Source organism: Chelonia mydas, chromosome 4 (assembly GCF_015237465.2).
Source record: "Chelonia mydas isolate rCheMyd1 chromosome 4, rCheMyd1.pri.v2, whole genome shotgun sequence".
In the NCBI taxonomy this organism is placed as follows: Eukaryota; Metazoa; Chordata; order Testudines; family Cheloniidae; genus Chelonia; species Chelonia mydas.
The window spans coordinates 51685795-51695715 of NC_057852.1; the positions used below are offsets into that span (position 1 = coordinate 51685795).

Consider the following 9921-nt stretch of genomic DNA (forward strand, 5'->3'; position numbering starts at 1 on the left):
ATGGATCTTACTAAGCCACCAAACCATTTCATCTCTCACAGAAGACACATCTGACAGCATTAAAATTAAGGAATTACCAACTCCCTCCACTTATTAATATCAGTACAACATTTTTAAAGATTGGTAGTGAGCAATTAAGGGAATTAATGATAGGTAAGGAACATGGTATTCAGGTGCAATTACATCTCAAATGGAGTCTGAGAATTTTTTTTTCAAGTGTCTCTGAAGAAGTGACAAGATTAAAAATAGGATTCAGAGGTCATTTGACATGGATTGCATCAATTTTTGAGTATTTAAGGTTACGTCTACGTGGAGGATTTGCTCACTCTACTGTTGTTGCTCTAGAGCCAATGCATCTGCAGAGATCACTAGCAACAACAGAAGCACTAGTCTCAACTGGCCAGAGTTTTTAGAACTGTGTCACCTAACTAGGCTCAGAAAGGGTCTAGATGATAACAGAAGTAAAGACACCAGTGAGTGGGTCTACATAAGTGGAGCACTGGTTTGCCTCATTAATATTCACCAAGTACTGATACGGGGGAGAGGCAAACATATAACATATTAGAGTCTAGACAGTTATCTGAGATACTCAGCAGGAAGGCAGATATCTCAATTTTTTTAAAAAATGTTTCCAATTTTGCAAACTTTATCAGGACAGGTTTTTTGGTTCTGGGCTTTTTAAAAAAAAAATTCTCTATATACAATTATGTACTTCTCACGATATTTATCAGAGACTAGTCCCTAGCTGTGAAAAAATTAATTTACACAAATGCAGTGCTCAAACAGGTGTATAGTACTTGGTCGTGTCAACACCTGATAAGGTATGAAAGAAGAAATATACTTACTAACTTCTACTAACAACATTGTTTGGCTTTAATATAGTTAAATACTAAATTACTCTTAAACATAAATTAATGCATTAGCCTTAACATATGTTTCCAGGAATATTGTAGATGGGATGACATAAAGACAGAAGGAACCACCAGATCATCTGACCTCCTTTCTGGATTTTTCCCTAAATGGACAGTGAACTTGAAGAAAAAAACGTGCCTCAAATTTTTTCACCTACTGTAGTAACAATACCTACTATTACTGTAATTTTTAAAAATGTTCAATGTTTGATTTGTACATTTGACAGCACACTGCGCATAGTCAGTTTCACTGGTTCCCTGGATAGTCAGCCTTTTCTTTGGTGAAGAAGAAGTGAACCTCCAACACATAAGCAGTATCCACTGGAGCCATGCACATCTCTTCACCACCCAGGTTCTGTGAATATAAAAAGTGCCATGTCCTCACCTGTCTTTCAGCTCCTTCACTATTCAGAAATCCTTAACTGAAAATTTTGAAAAAAAGTGGCCGAAGTGGATGAAGAGTAGATCCATTAACGCGGTCCTCTAGGAGAGCCACATTTACTAGGTAAACAACCATTTTTAGCTTTTCTAGAATTTCCTGTATGGATCCGCACTTGGGAGATTAACAAGCAATAGCAACCCTCAAGGAGGGGTCTGAGTTTGAAATTGATTGATCTGGGCATCAGATCAAAAGGCCAAATTGAGGAAGTAATGCCATGTAAAGGTATATACAGAGCACCAAGTAGAAACTTTGCATATTTCAAATGACACATGCACCATGAGGACATGCCATAAATCTAGTTATTTGTATTAATATAGCGCCTAGAAATCAAAGTTATGGACCAAAACCCCAGTGCTGACGGTACTGTAATCCCCCAAAGGTGGCTGAACAGCTGCCAAGTTCTAGCGATCAGAAATACATAGATAAATTTGGACAACGTACACTGAGATACTGACCCCAGTCTTTTCCTTCTATGGCACAAGTAGTCTGGGGGACTTCTAGATTAGTTTGGTCATATTTAAATAACTAGGGTCCTTCTTAAAATGCACCTAACCTGGCTGTCAATGAGGTGAAGGAGAAACAGGAAGAAATGGCAATGGCCTGAGTGTGATGGTCTTTGGTTTCCATCTCAATGAGAAATTCAAGGGGAAGACACAGGACCACCTTATTCTTACTGAACACAGTGTACATATCGGGCCCTGAATCTCACTAGCCCTTTGCTGGGTTAATTTATAGGTATGATGAATGCCATCTTCAGAGAAACAGTCGGGAGAATAGTGAGTGAACAGTCAGGTTGATAAACAGATCTGACTGTTTTAAATCAAGTAGAAAGACCAAAATTAAGAGAATACAGGACTGTTGCATATCTATCCATTTCTGAGCTGCCCTGATGAAGATTTTTTCCATTTCATTAAGACAAATTTTCTTGTAGAACACTTCTTGCTTTTCAATAGAATTTTTGGACCTCAACAGAACACTCAGTCTCATGACCCCACCAGTTCAGAAACTGAACTGTCAGCCTGCGACTATGGCTCCAAGAATAGAATCTCATTCCAACCCTGAGATAAAAGATCTGGTAGACTGGGAAGCAGGACTTAAAGCTCCAATATAAGTTCCACAAAGTTAGAGAACTCAGACTGTCAAGCCCAGGACAGGGATATTAACAACATAAAACTCTGTCCTGTTTGGCTTTCTGAACAATAAGGGTCAGAGGGAATGTGCAGAGCAACTATTGTCCTCCACCTAGGAGAAAGGCACCCATTAGAGATGCTGGATCCTGCCTATCCCTGAAACAAAGATGGGGGCATTTAGGTATTTTCCTAGCTGGTTTACAAATCTAATTGAGGCCCTGCCCCATTTACAGAACATATAACAAACAACTAATTTATGAAAACTCATCCCCTAGATTATAATTTCTGCTCTTGATGGAGAGCTATCAAGGTGATCAGATAGTGATTATTTCCCTCCCAAATCAAAATCACTGGGGACGGCTGCTACTAAAGACCCTAGAGTCAGATGTGGGTAAAAGTACTCAAAACTTTCTAAGGAACTTTATATTAACGGTTTGCCTTCTTTGAGACAGGAGGCAATAAAGAGCTCACACATTCCATCTCCTCTATTACTGACCACTCAGTCTGAGACTACAGCTATGGAGATGCCAAATTGGGAGCATAAGATTAAAGGCTAGATCATTTTCTTAGAATGATTCTCAATCTTTTCAATCCCAGGACCCTCCTCATCTAGCCATAACTCCATTTCCCATTTAACAATATGGGGAAAGCAGGCTGATTGCAATGCCCTAACACAGGGGTCGGCAAACTTTTTGGCCCAAGGGCCACATCGGGGTTGCAAAACGGTATGGAGGGCCAGGTAGGGAAGGCTGGGCTTCCCCAAACAGCATGGCCCTCGCCCCCTATCTGCCCCCTCCCACTTCCTACCCCCTGGCTGCCCCCCTCAGAACCCCCGACTTATCCAACGCCCCCGCTCCTTGTTCCCTGACCACCCCCTCCTGGGACCCCCTCCCCTGACCACCCCCCCAGACCCCACCCCCTATCCAACCCCCCCCCCCCCCCCCGCTCCTTGTCCCCTGACCGACCCGACCCCCATCCACACCCCCGCTCCATGACAGGCCCCCCGGGACCTCTGTCCCATTTAACCCCCAATCCCCCCCCCACTCCTTGTCCCCGACCACCCCCCCCAGGACCCCTGTTTCTAACTGCCCCCAGGACCCCACCCCCATCCAACCCCCCCACTTCCTGTCCCCCGCCTTCTGGGGCCCCCCGACCCCACAGGACCCCACCCCCTATTCAACCCCCCACACTCCCTATCCCCCCCCCTTCCAGGACCCCCAGACTCCATGGGACCCCACCCCCATCCAACCCCCCGTTCCCTGTCTCCTGACCACCCCCCTCCCCGAACCTCCACCCCATCCAATTGCCCCCTGTCCCCTGACTGCCCCCTGGGACCTCCTTCCCCTTATCCAACCCCCACCCCCTTATCATGCCACTCAAAGTGGCAGAACAGGCTTATTGGAAAGCCTGGGAGGTGCGCAGGCGCAAGCTGTGCTGCTGGTGTGGCTACAAGGGAGGGGGACAGCGAGGGAGGGAAGAATGGTCCCACGGGCCGTAGTCTGCCCACCTCTGCCCTAATACCTGTTCAAAACTCCAAGGCTGAGAACCCCCGCTTTAAAGGACAGGCATCTACATAGAGGAGAACTCAGCCTATTCCTCTCTGGAGATCAGCCCCCCGGCTCTCATTCCCCAAGACTGAGAAGGTCACAAAAGCGAAACAAGGCCAAAGGCTCATGGCTCCACAAGAAAAAGGAGGTGCAGAAGGTTTATAAGAGTCCAAAGAACCTCTTGAGATACAGTTCAGACAGGGTAAATGCTGGTCCAGGATAAAAATTGTGTTGAATTCAGACACAGTGCAGCCAGAAAGATAAGGCAAAGCTTAATTACTCCCTAGAGAAGTGTGTGTGCCAAAGCTTAAAGTGGAGTAAAAAGGGGAAAATCCATGCTAGAGTCTATGGGGAGGAAGATTACAAAACCACTGTAACTAGTATCAACAAAGGCACAACCAGCATCATCTCCTCAATCTTCCTGGTTTACAGAGTATCAGCAACACTGAAGCTCCCAGAGCCCTTGGCATCAAGAATACTAACATTGCGGGAGCAACAATGAGGCATCACCCCCTTGGTAACAGAAAGCAGCTCGGAGAATGACTTCGTACCATGCCTTCTGTGACAGATAAGTAGAAATGGGGAGGGGAGAAACACCTGTTACCAGAGCCGCCCCTTGGGTAGGGCAAATATGGGCAACCACTCCAGGCCCCGTGCTTTGGGGGGCCCTGCAGGCCAGTGCGATTGGCTGGCATGCTCGGTCCCAGAAGAGACGAATCCGTAACTTCTGCCCGGGGCCATGCACCCCCATTGGGACGGCCCTGCCTGTCGCACTGTGCCTCTTCAGCTTCTCCCTCTTGCCATGAAATACTGAGTCTAGATGCCAAGAAACTGAGTTGGAGTTGCAAGTCCATTTAGCTGGGATAAGCATCAAGGAGCTCCTGGCACTGACCTTTACACTCCTCATAGACAAAGTCGAGACTGTGATCTTTGTTGCTTTTGGTGGTCCAAAAAACCACTTCTGGCAAGGAGATAAGTCTTCCAAGACTAAAGGCTACTTGTCACAGATGGTGTCAGATGCTAAGTACCAGACTCAGTCAACTAGGCCTATCTAGATATATTTATGGCCCACATCACTATAGTATCCGAGCATCTATCCACAGGAATTTGAGACAGCCCCAATAATATTTTGAATACTGTTGGAGAAGATAAGAAATTTAGCAAGTCGAAACACTAGTCTTCTCCCAGTCACTGAAGTCAATGAATCAACAGTGACCATCATCACTGGGTCACATAAAGCCCAAGGCTTTCAGTCTATCCTGGTAGCCATGATTCTACTTGGCAACAGACCACTAACAAGGCCTAATTAGCCCAACAGAGCAGAAAAACAGAAGAAAAAGGAGCATTAGAGGGATGGACCCTGAATGACACAGGTACTTCAAAACCGAGTTGTTGGTTTAAAAACAAACACAAACCACACAATCTAGACAAAAGCACTGCTTAGAAAGGCAGAAAAGGAACAGCAGCAGCAACAAATAAATTAAGGGAAGTTTTAAGGATACTGAGCTGTGCTCAGACATCTACTTCTGCAGGAGACAGAAGGAACTTTGGGTAGTTGAAACATTAACCTCTTTTATACCCAGAGTGTGGGAGATGGATTTTGATCGGTGCCCATATGGATGAAGTCGGCAGCAATGTACTATACTACTTTTCAAAACAGCAGCAAAACTTCCACAGATGCAATTCAGAGGATGGGGCAGCCAGCCAGGAAACTAAATTAGTTACAAATTCAGGCCCAAATCCTGCACTGGGATCCACTAATCCAGACCCCCTGAAGAGTCTCTTTACCTGTAACAGGATTTCACATCAGCACAGGGGTCCAATTTAACAAATACAGTGGCTACTGTATCCCAGCAAATTTTCACTATTACTCTCTGCTAAACCTGCTATAATTAAAGTACTTATGTGAGATTTTTCCCCAGATGATATTCAAACTCTGGTTTAAAAAAAAATAAAATTGGCATTTGCAGATGAAAATTTGGATCATTGTCATTTGCTGTGAAACTCAGAGAATCATTACCCAGAAAGAGAAGATGTGTTGTCGCGTCGTCAGCGCTGGGAGAGAGCTCTCCCAGCACTGTAAAAAAAAAAACCACCCCCACGAGGGGAGTAGCTCCCAGCACTGGTGCACTGTCTACACTGCCACTTTACAGCATTGAAATTTGCATCGCTCAGGGGGGTGTTTTTCACACTCCTAACCAAGAAAGTTTCAGCACTGTAAAGTGACAGTGTAGACAAGGCCTTAGATTCAGGCACAGATCTTCCGTTACAGCTGCTGAGCACCCACCACTACTGCTTAATTTAGGGGATGCAATAGTGGTCTTCGCAGTCCCCAGTCCAAGGCCATCTGTCCGCTGAGTCAGTCCCTCAGTGAATTCAGAACAGCCCAACGAGTTGCCAAATTATACCAGTTGCCAGTTCCAACTTGCTAATACAAGAACTAAGAATCACCAAGGCAAAAAATCCTGGCCACATCCCCCACACCAGAAGCTCTACGCCACCAATGGATCCCCCTGCATTGGGGTAATCTTTCTGTGGCCAGTTACATAGGAACTGCCATACTGGATCAGACTACCAGTCTGTCTCATCTAGTAACCTGCCACCAACTGCGGCAAGTACTAGCACCTTCAGAGGAAGATGCAGGAAACCCTTCAGTGTAGGCAAAGAGTTTCCTCCAAAATCTCAGTAGTTAGAGGTCATCTCAAGCTCTGAACGATGAGGGTTTCTATCCCGTCAAACCTTTTTTTTTGGTCAGTATTTACTATTATCACTGGATATTTTTGTTATCCATACAAATGACTAATCTCTTTCTTCATCGAATGCATCCAATGAAGTGAGCTGTAGCTCATGAAAGCTTATGCTCAGATAAATTTGTTAGTCTCTAAGGTGCCACAAGTACTCTTTTTCTTTTTGTGAATACAGACTAACACGGCTGCTACTCAAACTAATCTCTTTCTGAATCCTGCTAAACTCTTGGCCTCCATTATGTTGTGTGGCAGCAAGTTCCACAAGTTAATTATGTAAAGTTATTTCCTTTTAACTGTTTTGAGTTTGCCACTTTTCAATTTCATTGAATGTCCCCTGGTTCTTACTTTCTTAGATAGATCTGAAGCTTTGATTCACCCTACCTTTTCTGTACTATTCATTATTTTGTATGCTTTTATCAAGTCCCTCATATCTCCTCTCTAAGGTAAATAATCCCAATCTTTTCCATTTATTTTCATAAGAGTTTTTCCATGCATCGACTAAACCTTTCTCTGACCCCCCCCCGCTTCAGCAATATCCTTTTATACTGATTTTAAGAGTTGTTTTTGCATCTGCAGTGTGGTACAAAATGGCCACATCATAGCATTTAGGCCTATATCGCTTAGAGCAAAAGAAATACTTGATTATTAGAATGTTGTTTCAAAGCTGTTTTCTTGCATTTCAGATTTTCACATACCAGAATATCACCTAAATTTGTGTCTGAATCCTGATTTCATGCCCTTTGTCTCGACTAATTATGATATCAGCATAGAACTTTGAGACTATGGGTGCATCAAGAAATACTTAATAACCGTAGGTCTGATATTATGATCCAAATTTACTGGGCACTGATAGCGGGAATACTAAATTTAAATTCTGAATAACTCAGCATACATTTAAGAAGTTGACTCTTAGATGGCACGACAAGGACATAATACAGTATATCCTCTGGAAACAATTATTTCACCAAAATGAGGCTCTTTAGACTACTTTAAAAAGTTGTTGTTGCTACTGTTCTTTGTAAAAGAGATAAAATAGTTAAATACTGTTTGTGGAGGACATGGTAGTGACTAGTCATAGGTAGGGAACAGGAAAGAAGAAATGAGGAATTAATTAAATTATTTTAATAAAAACTTTAAAGGAACTAGTAAGTAAAAACAAATACAAAATTGATAGATCTTAATATATTTTACAAAATATTAATATATACAGTTATATATAAGCAAGAGTTCAAAAAGAACATAAATGGACAATCTTAGAAATGAGCCATGATAGTTTAAAAATAACAATATTTAATTAATGTTACAATAAGAGAACCCGATTAGGAAAGGAAGGGTGGCAGAAAATAAATGTTTTTTAAAAGTAAACTTGGGAAAAGGCTACTAGCTAACCAGCCATCATAGGGCAAGCTAAGGCTGCCATCTTACTTAGCCCACCCTGTGTAAACAGGAGAACATTTCTATAATATTTTTCTAATACCCTTTCAAGTTACTAGGCAAACATGTAGATGTTCATATTTATCGATCTGAAGTTCTGCTTCTGGACTGGCAAGTAACATGAAGAAACATGGAATAGGTATTTTCATGAAAGTAGGAAACTAAACACACAAAGATTCCTGAGGCTATGTTTATACTGACAGCTAAAGAGAACTGCCATCATGCCTGGCTGAGAATCTCCCCTCCCCTTCCAGGATATAAGCCCTCTGGTGATGACTCCCTAACATTTCTGTGTTTAGTAGGTCATCAACGACAGGACGGGAATCCCCATGAACAGCACCACCATAAAACCAAGCAAGACACATCAAAGAGCTAGAGCAGCATAGGAACTAAATCATAGGGGAAAACACAGACTAGATGGTCTCAGTTACGGCGCTCCTACCCTGGAAAACATTCGTGTGTGGACTGCAGGCTGATTCACGCTGCTGTTCCCAACAGAAGTGAAAAACACTTCCAAGCCACCAACTCCTCGGCCCAGCACGCACGCACACACTCACTGTTTAAAAACTGACTCCCACAACTAGTAACACACAATCCACAGCTACTCACAGCCACGAAGAGAGGCGAATGCGATTATCAAAGCCCCTGCCTGAGTGACGGTTCCCCGAGGAGTTACAGGCAACGCCGACCAGGGAAGGGGGCGAGTAAATACACACGAAACTGAAAGTGCAGGCGGCTGCGGGGGAGGGGATGGTGCTGGTGTAACGCCGACAGCTCATTCGCCAAGGACCGATTCAAACTGCTCCATTTCAGTCCGCTCGGCTGCAAAGCAACACGATGGCCTCAGTCAACCCCAGCACGGAGCGGGCAGGCTGTTGCCTTGCAGATCACCCCGGCTCTCCGGAGACGTCTCCCTCGAGCCTGTTTGTTTGCATAGCACCAAACTGCGCGAGTGAGAGCGGGGCAAGTTCCCCCCGCCAGCGCCTGACTGCCCTTCCGCGGTGGTAAATACCTACAGCACCTGCCCCCCCCCCCCTTGTCTCCTATTGCTCCGGCTGAGGGTGGAAGCCGCGCCGCTGTCCGCGGGGGCGCTGCCCAGGCAGGTCCTTGTTCCTGCCCAGGACACACGTCCGTAGTGGGGGGGAATTTACCGAAGCCTCCGGATAAACAGCGGCGGGGCTAAGCACACCCCAGCCTCCCCCCGGAGAGGGCGAGGTAACATCCCAGCCCCGCTGGAGAGGGCCACAGCGAGACCGCGCCGGGAACCGGCTGGGCGCAGGCAGACACCAATCGGCCACCTGAACCGGCCCCTCCATCCCGCCCACCATCAGCCCGCTCCGGCCCGCCACGCAGAGCGGGGCAGAAGGACTCGCCCGCCCGCACCCAGGCCGGACTCACCCCCGAGTCGCTGCTGCCAGGGTCGCTGTCGCCAGAGGAGCGGAGCGGAGGTGGCAGGGTCCGGCCCCCTGGCGCACACGGGGAGGCGGCGGCAGCAACACCCCTGCTCGCCTACCTCGTTTGGGTGTCGGGGCAGGCGTCGCGTCACCCTGTCTCCCCTAGGCCGAGAACCCGCAGCCGCCCGGAGACTGAGAGCCGGGGCCTCCCCAGCAGTAGCAGCCGCCCCGGGGGGTGGGAGGGGGCTTGGCCAGTGTAACAGCAGAACCTGCCCTGCCTCAGAACGTGCCCCGTTCCCTTCTGCACATGCTCGCA

The 9921-nt window shown here is 46.0% G+C and overlaps 1 protein-coding gene across 5 annotated transcripts in view; it reads right to left on the reverse strand.

Annotated features, from left to right (window-relative positions):
• ELF2 (E74 like ETS transcription factor 2) overlaps positions 1 to 9860 on the reverse strand; it is a 62576-nt gene extending 52716 nt beyond the window's left edge. For 2 of the 5 annotated variants that reach the window (XM_037897217.1, XM_037897216.1), the window contains exons 1-2: positions 9610 to 9748; positions 8821 to 9033 (exon numbers count right to left, since the gene is read on the reverse strand). The gene's annotated coding sequence lies outside the window, so the exon portion shown is untranslated. Of the gene's footprint in view, positions 1 to 8820; positions 9034 to 9609 lie in introns of all 5 variants that reach the window. The other 3 variants (XM_037897220.1, XM_037897219.2, XM_037897218.2) reach the window with 3 other exon arrangements.
• Positions 9861 to 9921: the final 61 nt, after the last annotated feature.